The sequence below is a fragment of the Oncorhynchus kisutch genome, unplaced genomic scaffold (assembly GCF_002021735.2).
Source record: "Oncorhynchus kisutch isolate 150728-3 unplaced genomic scaffold, Okis_V2 scaffold1601, whole genome shotgun sequence".
In the NCBI taxonomy this organism is placed as follows: Eukaryota; Metazoa; Chordata; class Actinopteri; order Salmoniformes; family Salmonidae; genus Oncorhynchus; species Oncorhynchus kisutch.
This window is the reverse complement of record NW_022263546.1, coordinates 10,001-25,000: the sequence shown is the minus strand read 5'-3', so window position 1 is coordinate 25,000 and position 15,000 is coordinate 10,001. Positions and strand designations below refer to the sequence as shown.

The 15,000-nt window shown below is 45.2% G+C and overlaps 1 protein-coding gene across 1 annotated transcript in view; it reads left to right on the top strand.

Moving 5' to 3' along the window:
* The window catches only part of LOC109876603 (ADAMTS-like protein 3), a 43,712-nt gene that overhangs the window by 19,447 nt on the left and 9,265 nt on the right, over positions 1 to 15,000 (top strand). The gene's annotated exons all lie outside the window — the stretch shown is intronic.

Below are 15,000 nucleotides of genomic sequence, written 5' to 3'. Positions count from 1 at the left end.
GTCCCAGGTCTGGTCTGGGTCAGTGTTCTATTCCAGGTCTGGTCTGGGTTAGTGTTCTGTCCCAGGTCTGGTCTGGGTTAGTGTTCTGTCTCAGGTCTAGCCTGGGTTAGTGTTCTGTCTCAGGTCTAGTCTGGGTTACTGTTCTGCCCTATGTCTGGTCTGGGTTAGTGTTCTGTCCCAGGTCTGGGCTGGGTTAGTGTTCTGTCTCAGGTCTAGTCTGGGTTACTGTTCTGCCCTATGTCTGGTCTGGGTCAGTGTTCTGTCCCAGGTCTGGTCTGGGTTAGTGTTCTGTACCAGGTCTGGTCTGGGTTACTGTCCTGCCCTATGTCTGGTCTGGGTTAGTGTTCTGTCCAAGGTCTGGTCTGGGTTAGTGTTCTGTACCAGGTCTAGTCTGGGTTAGTGTTCTGTCCCAGGTCTGGTCTGGGTTAGTGTTCTGTCCCAGGTCTGGTCTGGATTAATGTTCTGTCCAAGGTCTGGCCTTGGTTAATGATCTATCTTGGTGTTAATAAGTGTTATGGCCCACACAGTTTATTTATCAAAGCTGGGATACTACTATGCCATCTGGCTTAGACTGTCCACAGGTGGAGCTATCCAGTGTAAGCTTCAAAATGGAGGCATTTTTGTGTGTGGGGGCTTTTCATAAAATGTTATGTGTGGAGATTAAAATCATGACTGCATTTTGTCTGTCACTATTATGTTTTTTCTCACGTGATAACTGCATTCTGGTTTGCTTGGAGGTGGTTAGGGACATTAAATACCATGTAAAATAGCTATGTTTTTACTAGAAAAATGTGTGGTTTGTGAATTAAATTAAATTATTGCATTCCAGTCTGCCAAGCACTGGTTACTGTAAACAGGACTGCGTTCCATGTTTCAAAGAGTTGAGAAATGTTGACTTGAATGTCGGCCTTTTCCTGGTAAATTGTTGGCTATTGTAGTCAGCTTCATGGAATACACTACAGGAGTATTTTAGGTCTTGGTGAAATGAAACTTTGAAAAGGTTTCGATTAGTTTTGGAATGAGGCATATGGCTGGATCTACACAATAGATGGCATGGGGCATCTCAACATTACTACTTTTGAGGTGTAAAAAACATCTGACAAACTAACATTTTGTTAAGATGCTCTTGGCTATTTCCCGTACAGCATTTCCACACGTCTTTATTTGCATACTCAATTTATTGGCCTTCCAGCTGAGGTATTGTATCACATTCCTCAAATGAACACGGTTTGGCATGCGCTGGAGAGTGGAAATGAACATAGTTTGGCATGCGCTGGAGAGTGGAAATGAACATGGTTTGGCATGCGCTGGAGAGTGGAAATGAACACGGTTTGGCATGCGCTGGAGAGTGGAAATGAACATGGTTTGGCATGCGCTGGAGAGTGGAAATGAACATGGTTTGGCATGCGCTGGAGAGTGGAAATGAACATGGTTTGGCATGCGCTGGAGAGTGGAAATCAACATGGTTTGACATGCGCTGGAGAGTGGAAATGAACATGGTTTGGCATGCGCTGGAGAGTGGAAATGAACATGGTTTGGCATGCGCTGGACAGTGGAAATGAACATGGTTTGGCATGCGCTGGAGAGTGGAAATGAACACGGTTTGGCATGCGCTGGACAGTCGAAATGAGCATGGTTTGGCATGCGCTGGACAGTCGAAATGAACATGGTTTGGCATGCGCTGGAGAGTGGAAATGAACATGGTTTGGCATGCGCTGGAGAGTTGAAATGAACACGGTTTGGCATGCGCTGGAGAGTGGAAATTAACATGGTTGGCATGCGCTGGAGAGTGGAAATGAACATGGTTTGGCATGCGCTGGAGAGTGGAAATGAACATGGTTTGGCATGCGCTGGAGAGTGGAAATGAACATGGTTTGGCATGCGCTGGAGAGTGGAAATGAACATGGTTTGGCATGCGCTGGAGAGTGGAAATGAACATGGTTTGGCATGCGCTGGAGAGTGGAAATGAACATGGTTTGGCATGCGCTGGAGAGTGGAAATGAACATGGTTTGGCATGCGCTGGAGAGTGGAAATGAACATGGTTTGCGCTGGCGAGTGGAAATGAACATGGTTTGCGCTGGCGAGTGGAAATGAACATGGCTCGCTCCCTCAAAAAGCCTTGCTATTAGAAATAACATCAAGTGACCATGTAAATATTTAGATCAGTCTTTTAATTGTTGGTGGGTTTTTACAGTATCTGTCACATACCTATAGCAGTGGCCAATGGGCGTTTGGTCAAGCAGTAGTGTCTGGTCTATGGCACTGCATCCCAGTGCTAGAGGCGTCACTACAGACCCTGGTTTGATCCCGGGCTGTATCACAACCAGCCATGATTGGTAGTCCCATAGGCCGGTGCACAATTGGCCTAGCATCGTCCGGGTTAGGGTTTGGCCAGGGTAGTCCGTCATTGTAAAATAAGAATTTGTTCTTATCTGACTTGCCTAGTTAAATAAAGGTAAAACATTGTAAAACACTCACTTTGGGAGCAAATTGGAAAACTCCAGAAAGTACTGTAGTATTGTGATTGTATGAGCTCAAAGTAGTTGAACTAACAGTGACATTGCGTATGTACTGTACATTTAGTTGAACTAACAGTGACATTGGGTATGTACTGCACATTTAGTTGAACTAGCAGTGACATTGGGTATGTACTGTACATTTAGTTGAACTAACAGTGACATTGGGTATGTACTGTACATTTAGTTGAACTAACAGTGACATTGGGTATGTACTGTACATTTAGTTGAACTAACAGTGACATTGGGTATGTACTGTGCATTTAGTTGAACTAACAGTGACATTGGGTATGTACTGTACATTTAGTTGAACTAACAGTGACATTGGGTAGGTATGTACTGCACATTTAGTTGAACTAAAAGTGACATTGGGTATGTACTGTACATTTAGTTGAACTAACAGTGACATTGGGTATGTACTGTACATTTAGTTGAACTAACAGTGACATTGGGTATGTACCGTACATTTAGTTGAACTAACAGTGACATTGGGTATGTACCGTACATTTAGTTGAACTAACAGAGACAATGGGTATATACTGTACATTTAGTTGAACTAGCAGTGACATTGGGTATGTACTGTACATTTAGTTGAACTAACAGTGACATTGGGTATGTACTGTACATTTAGTTGAACTAACAGTGACATTGGGTATGTACTGTACATTTAGTTGAACTAACAGTGACATTGGGTATGTACTGTACATTTAGTTGAACTAGCAGTGACATTGGGTATGTACTGTACATTTAGTTGAACTAACAGTGACATTGGGTATGTACTGTACATTGAGTTGAACTAACAGTGACATTTGGGTTGGTTTCTCAAATGACTGCCTCACCTGGTTCACCAACTACTTCTCAGACAGACTTCAGTGTGTCAGATCGAAGGGCCTGTTGTCCGGACCTCTGGCAGTCTCTATGGGGGTGCCACAGGGTTCAATTCTCGGGCTGACTCTCTTCTCTGTATACATAAATGATGTCGCTCTTGCTGCTGGTGATTCTCTGATCCACCTCTACGCAGATGACACCATTCTGTATACTTCTGGCCCTTCTTTGGACACTGTGTTAACAAACCTCCAGACGAGCTTCAATGCCATACAACTCAACCTTCCGTTGCCTCCAACTGCTCTTAAATGCAAGTAAATCTAAATGCATGCTATTCAAACGATCACTGTCTGCACCTGCCCGCCTGTCCAGCATCACTACTCTGGACGACTCTGACTTAGAATACGTGGACAACTACAAATACCTAGGTGTCTGGCTAGACTATAATCTCTCCTTCCAGAATCACATTAAGCATCTCCAATCCAAAATTAAATCTAGAATCAGCTTCCTATTTCACAACAAAGCATCCTTCACTCATGCTGCCAAACATACCCTCGTAAAACTGACTATCCTACCAATCCTCGACTTCGGCGATGTCCTTTACAAAATAGCCTCCAACACTCTACTCAGCAAATTGGATGCAGTCTATCACAGTGCCATCCGTTTTGTCACCAAAGCCCCATATACTACCCACCACTGCGACCTGTATGCTCTCGTTGGCTGGCCCTCGCTTCATATTCGTCGCCAAACCCACTGGCTCCAGGTCATCTGTAAGTCTTTACTAGGTAAAGCCCCGCCTTACCTCAGCTCACTGGTCAACATAGCAGCACCCATCCATAGCACGCGCTCCAGCAGGTATATCTCACTGGTCACCCCCAAAGCCAATTCCTCCTTTGGCCACCTTTACTTCCAGTTCTCTGCTGCCAATGACTGGAACGAACTGCAAAAATCACTGAAGCTGGAGACTCGTATCTCCCTCACTAACTTTAAGCACCAGCTGTCAGAGCAGCTCACAGATCACTACATCTGTACATAGTCCATCTGTCAATAGCCCATCCAACTACCTCATCCCCATACTGTTATTTATTTATTTTGCTCCTTTGCACCCCAGTATCTCTACTTGCACATTCATTTTCTGCACATCTATCGCTCCAGTGTTTAATTGCTCAATTGTAATTACTTTGCCACCATGGCCTATTTATTGCCTTACCTCCCTTATCCTACCTCATTTGCACCAACTGTATATAATTATTATATTGTATTACTGACTGTATGTTTGTTTATTCCATGTGTAACTCTGTGTTGTTGTTTTTGTCGCACTGCTTTGCTTTATCTTGGCCAGGTCGCAGTTGTAAATGAGAACTTGTTCTCAACTAGCCTACCTGGTTAAATAAAGGTGAAATAAAAATACAAAAATAAGTTGTGTGTGTACTGTACATTTAGATGAATTAGCAGCGATAGTGCAGCCGAAACGCGTCAGCTTTTAAACTGTGTTCCCATTGAACATGCCATAGAAATAAAGGCATTTTAATGAATTATATGAAGAGTGCCCTGATCCTCCTTTCTTTTTGATTCTAACAGTGACATTGGGTTTGTACTGTATAGTACAGCTGTCGATGCCTGGGATTATTCAGCATATTTAGGAGGGAAAACACTGCATTCTATTGAACTTCGGCATAGTATTTACAGTTTACCTCTAAATAAAATGTCTATCAATTTTAGATACCCAAGACATGTTATCAGGGTTAGTAGTTTTCTATCTATTTTAATATGGATGTCCAAGACATATTATCAGGGTTAGATGTTTTCCTGACAATGTGACCTGACCAAAAATAGTAGATCATTACTAGGTCCTGGCTGACCACATTAGACCATTACTAGGTCCCGGCTGACCACATTAGACCATTACTAGGTCCTGGCTGACCACATTAGACCATTACTAGGTCCCGGCTGACCCCATTAGACCATTACTAGGCCCCGGCTGACCCCATTAGATCATTACTAGGTCCTGGCTGACCCCATTAGACCATTACTAGGTCCCGGCTGACCCCATTAGACCATTACTAGGCCCTGGCTGACCCCATTAGACCATTACTAGGTCCTGGCTGACCCCATTAGACCATTACTAGGTCCTGGCTGACCCCATTAGACCATTACTAGGTCCTGGCTGACCCCATTAGATCATTACTAGTTCCTGGCTGACCCCATTAGACCATTACTAGGTCCTGGCTGACCCCAATAGACCATTACTAGGTCCTGGCTGACCCCATTAGACCATTACTAGGTCCCGGCTGACCCCATTAGACCATTACTAGGCCCTGGCTGACCCCATTAGACCATTACTAGGTCCTGGCTGACCCCATTAGACCATTACTAGGTCCTGGCTGACCCCATTAGACCATTACTAGGTCCTGGCTGACCCCATTAGATCATTACTAGTTCCTGGCTGACCCCATTAGACCATTACTAGGTCCTGGCTGACCCCAATAGACCATTACTAGGTCCTGGCTGACCCCATTAGACCATTACTAGGCCCTGGCTGACCCCATTAGACCATTACTAGGTCCTAACCCTAGTTGTGTTTGATCGTGTCAAACCCCAGCCATAACTGTCCATATATAATATTATTATTACCATGAGCCACAGTATCAGTATGTCTATACTGTCTAGAAACCTTCTGTCCTCTACTAGCTACTACCAGCACAAGGCTGTCTTTGTAGCTGCCCACTAATATGGACGAAGCTGAGCCTTATGCAGTGGAAAGAGACATTTATATTGTTGTTGGACAGCGCCAGTCGTCAGCATTCGCTCTGCCTGGGTCTGCCAGTCGCACTTAAGTCACTTCTCCTCTTCCAAGAATTCCCCCTCGCTCGGAACAAAGAGCTCAAACAGTTGGAGTCTGAGTTCCCGACAAAGAAGTACTGGGACTTTTGTTTCGACGGGCAGAGTTAGACGTTTTCACAGCATCGTGCTTGTTCCTTTTAAGAGGCTGTTTGACCAAATCTCAGGGTAACTCAATCCAAGCGCGTTATGTTCTCTCTAATAAAGAGCGTCTCGCCAATAATTCACGGTGGGTCACAGTGACATGTAGGCTACCTCCAGGTCCCATTGAGAAGCTGGCAGAGGAGAGCAGAGCACTCTGACAGTCATCAGATTGTTGGGGAGGCTCTACTGTTTCTCCCTTTCTTTCCCTTTATACTCTCTCTCTCTCGTTATACTCTCTCTTTATACTCTCTCTCTCTTTATACTCTCTCTCTCTTTATACTCTCTCTTTATACTCTCTCTTTATACTCTCTCTCTCTTCATACTCTCTCTTTCTTTATACTCTCTTTATACTCTCTCTCTCTTTATACTCTCTCTCTATTTATACTCTCTCTTTATACTCTCTCTTTATACTCTCTCTCTCTTCATACTCTACTCTTTATACTTTCTCTCTCGTTCTACTCTTTATACTCTCTCTTTTTATACTCTCTCTCTCTTTATACTCCCTCTTTATACTCTCTCTTTACACTCTCTCTCTTTATACTCTCTACTCTTTATACTCTCTCTCTCTTTTTATACTCTCTGTCTCTTTATACTCTCTCTCTTTATACTCTCTCCCTTTATACTCTCTCTCTCTTTATACTCCCTCTTTATACTCTCTCTTTATACTCTCTCTCTTTATACTCTCTACTCTTTATACTCTCTCTCTCTTTTTATACTCTCTTTCTCTTTATACTCTCTGCTCTTTATACTCTCTGCTCTTTATACTCTCTACTCTTTATACTCTCTCTCTCTTTATACTCTCTCCCTTTATACTTTCTCTCTTTATACTCTCTCACTTTATACTCTCACTCTTTATACTCTCTCTTTATACTCTCTCCCTTTCTTTCTCGCTCCCTTTCTTTCTCTCTCTCTTTATACTCTCTCTACTCTTTATACTCTCTCTCTCTTTATACTCTCTACTCTTTATACTCTCTCTCTTTATACTCTCTCTCTCTTTATACTCTCCCTCTCTTTATACTCTCTGCTCTTTATACTCTCTACACTTTATACTCTCTCTCTCTTTATACTCTCTCTCTTTATACTCTCTCCCTTTATACTCTCTCTCTTTATACTCTCTCCCTTTATACTCTCCCCCTTTATACTCTCTCTCTTTATACTCTCTCCCTTTATACTCTCTCTCTTTATACTCTCTCTCTTTATACTCTCTCCCTTTCTTTCTCGCTCCCTTTCTTTCTCTCTCTCTTTATACTCTCCCTCTCTTTATACTCTCTGCTCTTTATACTCTCTACTCTTTATACTCTCTCTCTCTTTATACTCTCTCTCTTTATACTCTCTCCCTTTATAATCTCTCTCTTTATACTCTCTCCCTTTCTTTCTCACTCCCTTTCTTTCTCTCTCTCTTTATACTCTCTCTCTCTCTCTTTATACTCTCTCTACTCTTTATACTCTCTCTCTCTTTATACTCTCTACTCTTTATACTCTCTCTCTTAAAACTCTCTCTCTCTTTATACTCTCTCTCTTCAAACTCTCCCTCTCTTTATACTCTCTCTCTTTATTCACTCTCTTTATACTCTTTTTCTCTTTGTACTCTCTCTCTTTATATTCTCTCTCTCTCTACACTCTACTCTTTATACTCTCTCTCTCTCTTTATACTCTCTCTTTCTTTATACTCTCTCTTTATACTCCCTCTCTCTTTATTCTCCCTCTCTTTAAACTCTCTCTCTCTCTTTATTCTCCCTCTCTTTAAACTCTCTCTCTCTCTTTATACTCTCTCTTTATCCTTTCTCTCTTTATACTCTCTCTCTTTATCCTTTCTCTCTTTATACTCTCTCTCTTTATACTCTCTCTCTCTGTATACTCTCTCTCTCTTTATACTCTCTCTCTCTTTATACTCTCTCTCTTTATACTCTCTCTCTCTTTATACTCTCTCTCTTTATACTCTCTCTCTCTCTTTATACTCCCTACTCTTTATGCTCTCTCTCTTTATCCTTTCTCTCTTTATACTCTCTCTCTTTATACTCTCTCTCTCTTTATACTCTCTCTCTCTTTATACTCCCTACTCTTTATGCTCTCTCTCTTTATTCTCTCTCTCTCTCTACCCCCTCCATCTCTCTCCCCATCAGCTCCCTCTTCCTCTCTAGTAGTTTGGACGCTACAGGCGCTTATTTTGCTGGATGATGATCCATGGCACCCGGTGGCTAAGGACTCTTGGCCTGTTTGTGTAGGTGTGTGTGAAGGTGTATATGTGTGTGGGAATGTGTGCGTATGTACGTGTGAACTTGCTTGCAAGAGTGTATGTGTTTTTGCGAGCTGTGTGTGTGTGTCTGGGCTCTGGACTCGGGATAGAGTCATTCTCTCTCCTCTTTATTAATCTACTGTTAAAGTCCTTAATGAGGAACTGGCAGTGCTGCTTCATTCCTCACAGCTCACTCTGCACACTCATTGCATCAGCATTCCCAACCAAAGGAAAATGTCTAAATATTCAGAGAGCATTTCCACTCTGATTCGGACATTGATTTTGTTTCCTTTGAGATTTTGGTGTATCTCTACTGAGCACTGGAGAACTAAACCTCAGAGCAACACTATGAGTCTGAGTGGAATGTAATATTCCCCAGTGAGAGACACACACACACACACACACACACACACACACATGACATGGCACGTTAGTTTATTGTGATCCTTTATTTCTGATTGTGAATAGTGTGTATCAGTCGTTGTGTCTGGAATATGCTTTAAGCCAAAGCACCAGTGTCAGAAGAACTCCAATGTATCGGCGAGTCGATGAAAGATCAGTCTAAACCAAGCTCATAACAGAGTACATCCATGTTTCACTGTTCACTCATTTGTCATTTCAGACAATTGTACAAACTCAGAAAAAGTGGAATGGACATTTCATTACCATAATAAAATCGGAGACTTACCGATTCTCTTTCCATATATAATTACTTTGGTGAGAGTCCAGCGGTGCTGCAACTCTTAATTGTTAAAAGGAGTGTCCCAGTACTATGTCCCAAATGGCACCCTATTCCCTATGTAGTGCACTACTTTAGACCAAGGCCCATAGAGCTTTGATAAATAGCAGTGCACTATGTAGGGAATAGGGTACCATTTGGGATGTAGTCTAGTGCTGTCAGAGGGAAAAATAGATTTCTCAAACAGCGGAAAATAGCATTAGCACTCCACTTGTCTACAAACCTCTCGCCTCGTTAGAACAGAAGACTCGCCCCTCTCAGCCACAGGCTTGGAGAAAAACTATGAAAAAGGCAAGTGTCTGAAAAGACAGCACTTTAGCAGGGGAACACATTTGGCACGGGTTCAACTGAAATGAAAGAGGTCTATCGTACGCTTATCAGGCTGGATATTGAGGTGTGTGTGTGTGTGTGTGTTTGTGTGTATATTTTTAGCTGTACATGACATTAAACGCTGTGACATTTTAGGAGACATGTGGATGTGCTCACTCCTACATCACTGCAGCACACTAAATCATTCATAAAGTATTCAGACCCATTCCATTTTCCACATTTTGTTATGTTACAGCCTAAAATGGATTAAATAAAAATGTACGCACATCAATCTACGCACATTACCCCATAATAACAAAGTGAAAACAGATTTTTAGACAAAGAGGATGACGAGGAGGCGCAGTGATGAATCTGACAATGAGGTCTGACAGTCTACCTCTCTCTCTCTCCTTTTCTCTCTCTCTCTCTCGCTCTCTCTGTCGCTCTCTCTCTTCTTTCTCTTTCTCTTTCGCTCTCTCTTTCTCTCTCTTCATCTCCCTCTCTTTCTCCCTCTCCCTCTCTGCCCTGTGCCCCAGTCATGTGACTTCCAGATGGTGAAGATGACCCAGAGTGATGTAACCCTCCCCCTTCATCACCATCCTCCCTCCCCCTCCCCATCACCCTCAGGCACTGCACCCATTTCCCCCCCTCCACTTCATCACCATCCTCCCTCCCCCTCCCCATCACCCTCAGGCACTGCACCCATCCCCCCCCTCCCCTTCATCACCATCCTCCCTCCCCCTACCCATCACCCTCAGGCACTGCACCCATTCCCCCCCCTCCCCTTCATCACCATCCTCCCTCCCCATCAACTTCAGGCACTCCACCCAATTCCCCTCCTCCCCTTCATCACCATCCTCCCTCCCCCTCCCCATCACCCTCAGGCACTGCACCCATCCCCCCCCTCCCCTTCATCACCATCCTCCCTCCCCCTACCCATCACCCTCAGGCACTGCACCCATTCCCCCCCCTCCCCTTCATCACCATCCTCCCTCCCCATCAACTTCAGGCACTCCACCCAATTCCCCTCCTCCCCTTCATCACCATCCTCCCTCCCCCTCCCCATCACCCTCAGGCACTGCACCCATTCCCCCTCCCCCCTTCATCACCATCCTCCCTCCCCCTCCCCATCACCCTCAGGCACTGCACCCATTCCCCTCTCCACCCTTCATCACCATCCTCCCTCCCCCTCCCCATCACCCTCAAGCACTGCACCCATTCCCCCTCCCTCCTTCATCACCATCCTCCCTCCCCCTCCCCATCACCCTCAGGCACTGCACCCATTCCCCCTCTCCCTCTTCATCATCATCCTCCCTCCCCCTCCCCATCACCCTCAGGCACTGCACCCATTCCCCCTCTCCCCCTTCATCACCATCCTCCCTCCCCCTCCCCATCACCCTCAGGCACTGCACCCATTCCCCCTCTCCCCCTTCATCACCATCCTCCCTCCCCCTCCCCGTCACCCTCAGACACTGCACCCAATTCCACTCTTCCCCTTCATCACCATCCTCCCTCCCCCTCCCCATCACCCTCAGGCACTGCACCCAATTCCCCTCTCCCCCCTCCCCGTAAAAAACAGAGATCACTTATTTACATACGTTTTCAGACCCTTTGCTATCAGCTCAGGTGCATCCTGTTTCCATTGATCATCCTTGAAATGTTTCTACAACTTAATTGGAGTCCACCTGTGGTCAATTCAATTGATTGGACATGATTTGGAAAGGCACACACCTGGCTATATAAGGTCCCACAGTGGACAGTGCATGTCAGAGCAAAAAACAAGATTGAACTCTTTTGCCTGAATGCCACATCTGTGTCACATCTGGATTAAAACCTGATACCATCCCCATAGTTTTTCAGCAGCAGAAACTGGGAGACTAGTCAGGATTGAGGGCAAGATGAACAGAGCAAAGTACAGACAGATCCTTGATGAAAACCTGCTCCAGAGCACTCAGGACCTCAGACTGGGATGAAGGTTCACCTTCCAACAGGACAACGACCTTAAGAACATAGCCAAGCCAATGCAGGAGTGGCTTCGGGACAAGTCTCTGAATGTCCTTGAGTGGCCCAGCCAGAGCCCGGACTTGAACTCAATCAAAAATCTCTGGAGGGACATCCAACCTGACGGAGCTTGAGAGGATCTACAGAGAAGAATGGGAGAAACTCCCCAAATACAGGTGTGCCAAGCTTGTAGCGTCATACCCAAGAAGACTGGCAGTTGTATTTGCTACCAAAGGGGCTTTAACAAAGTACTGAGTAAAGGGTCTGAATAATTATGTAAATGTGATATTTGTGAAATATTTGTTATAAATTAGCAAAAATGTCTAAAAACCTGTTTTTGCTTTGTCATTATGATGTATTGTGTGTAGATTGATGAGGTTTAAAAACACACATTTTAGAATAAGGCTGTAATGTAACAGAATATGTCAAGGAGTCTGTATACTTTCTGAATGCACTGTATATACTGCTGTATTTAATGATTGGTTCACAGCATGGTTTATATGGCTGCACCACACACACACACACTGTGTTGTATGTATCACGAGTCTCATAGTAGGAATGCAGATTCAGGATCAGTTTTGCCTTGTAGATCAGAATGAATAATATTACATGGCGAGGAGGGATCTGATCTTAGATCATCACTCCAACTCCTACTGAAACGCTTGATACATAAGGATCCAAGTCGATGGGAGTGTTCTTTTAGCGATAACACTGCTCTTTTTAACCCCTGTCACTATTACAGGTTGACGTTCACGGTCATGAATATTGCTCTGGGCGCAAAACTGAGCCACTTCCACTAGATGCAAAGTTAAAATTGGCTATATCGTAAAAATGTATTAAAACAAAAATGTGCTTTTTGGTCTTCATTTAAGGTTGGTTTAGGCATTAGAGTTAGCGGTGTGGTTATGGTTATGGTTCAAATCAGATTTTATGACTTTGTGGCTTAGTGACCACTCTGCAGAGCTGCCTCCGGTAAGTGAGTCATCCCAATGAATGCCAATCTGCGTCGAGTACGTGGGGGTTGAGTACAGGGAGAAAGAGTGGGGAGAACCGGGGAGTACGGGGGGGTTGAGTACAGGGAGAAAGCGTGGGGAGAACCGGGGAGTACGGGGGGGTTGAGTACAGGGAGAAAGAGTGGGGAGAACCGGGGAGTACGGGGGGGTTGAGTACAGGGAGAAAGAGTGGGGAGAACCCGGGGAGTATGGGGGGGTTGAGTACAGGGAGAAAGTCAGGGGATAACCGGGGAGTACGGGGGGTTGAGTACAGGGAGAAAGAGTGGGGAGAACAGGGGAGTACGGGGGTTGAGTACAGGGAGAAAGAGTGGGGAGAACCGGGGAGTACGGGGGGTTGAGTACAGGGAGAAAGAGTGGGGAGAACCGGGGAGTACGGGGGGGGGGGGGGGGGGGTTGAGTACAGGGAGAAAGAGTGGGGAGAACCGGGGAGTACGGGGGGGTTGAGTACAGGGAGAAAGAGTGGGGAGAACCGGGGAGTACGGGGGGGTTGAGTACAGGGAGAAAGTGTGGGGAGAACCGGGGAGTACAGGGGGGTTGAGTACAGGGAGAAAGAGTGGGGAGAACCGGGGAGTACGGGGGGGTTGAGTACAGGGAGAAAGAGTGGGGAGAACCGGGGAGTACGGGGGGGTTGAGTACAGGGAGAAAGAGTGGGGAGAACCGGGGAGTACGGGGGGTTGAGTACAGGGAGAAAGAGTGGGGAGAACCTGGGAGTACGGGGGGTTGAGTACAGGGAGAAAGAGTGGGGAGAACCGGGGAGTACGGGGGGGTTGAGTACAGGGAGAAAGAGTGGGGAGAACCGGGGAGTACGGGGGGTTGAGTACAGGGAGAAAGAGTGGGGAGAACCGGGGAGGAAAGGTTCACACACACACATTCTGTGCTACTTGTACTTTACCTGTGAGAGGTTTACAGTATAGAGACACTGGGTGAGGCTTGGAGGGGGGGGGGTTGTTAACGTGACTGTCACAAGGTATTTCTACAGTAGATATCAGATGTTATCACCTGGTTGGAAGGGGAGGGGGGTGTTAACGTGACTGTCACAAGGTGTTTCTACAGTAGATATCAGATGTTATCACCTGGTTGGAGGGGGGGGGGTTGTTAACGTGACTGTCACAAGGTGTTTCTACAGTAGATATCAGATGTTATCACCTGTTTGGAGGGGAGGGGGGTTGTTAATGTGACTGTCACAAGGTGTTTCTACAGTAGATATCAGATGTTATCACCTGGTTGGAGGGGGAGGGGGGTGTTAACGTGACTGTCACAAGGTGTTTCTACAGTAGATATCAGATGTTATCACCTGGTTGGAGGGGGGTGTTAACGTGACTGTCACAAGGTGTTTCTACAGTAGATATCAGATGTTATCACCTGGTTGGAGGGGGGGTGTTAACGTGACTGTCACAAGGTGTTTCTACAGTAGATATCAGATGTTATCACCTGGTTGGAGGGGGAGGGGGGTGTTAACGTGACTGTCACAAGGTGTTTCTACAGTAGATATCAGATGTTATCACCTGGTTGGAGGGGGGTGTTAATGTGACTGTCACAAGGTGTTTCTACAGTAGATATCAGATGTTATCACCTGGTTGGAGGGGGAGGGGGGTGTTAACGTGACTGTCACAAGGTGTTTCTACAGTAGATATCAGATGTTATCACCTGGTTGGAGGGGGAGGGGGGTGTTAACGTGACTGTCACAAGGTGTTTCTACAGTAGATATCAGATGTTATCACCTGGTTGGAGGGGGGTGTTAACGTGACTGTCACAAGGTGTTTCTACAGTAGATATCAGATGTTATCACCTGGTTGGAGGGGAGGGGGGTGGTTAACGTGACTGTCACAAGGTGTTTCTACAGTAGAAATCAGATGTTATCGCCTGGTTGGAGGGGGAGGGGGGGTGTTAACATGACTGTCACAAGGTGTTTCTACAGTAGATATCAGATGTTATCACCTGGTTTATCTCTCCACTGGAAAACTAAACCTCAGAGTCTGAGTAGAAAGTGATATGCCCCAGTGACACACACACACGCACGTGTAAACACAAATACACACGCACACACATGCACACACACACACACGTGTAAACACAAATACACACACACACACGTGTGAACACAAATACACATATACACACATATATACACACACAAACCCTTCTTGCCTAATCTCATATTTGACTGCTGTAGGAGGTCATACTATATTGGACACATTTTCTACTGTACTATATTCTACTGTACTATATTCTACTGTACTATATTCTACTGTGCACTGTTGTTGTTGTTCTGTTTTCACATTAACACATTTAGAATTGGCACATTACAGACTTCAGAGGGAGAAATACATTTTTCCTCTCTGGTTACTAAACTCCAATTCCATGTTGCTCCTTGG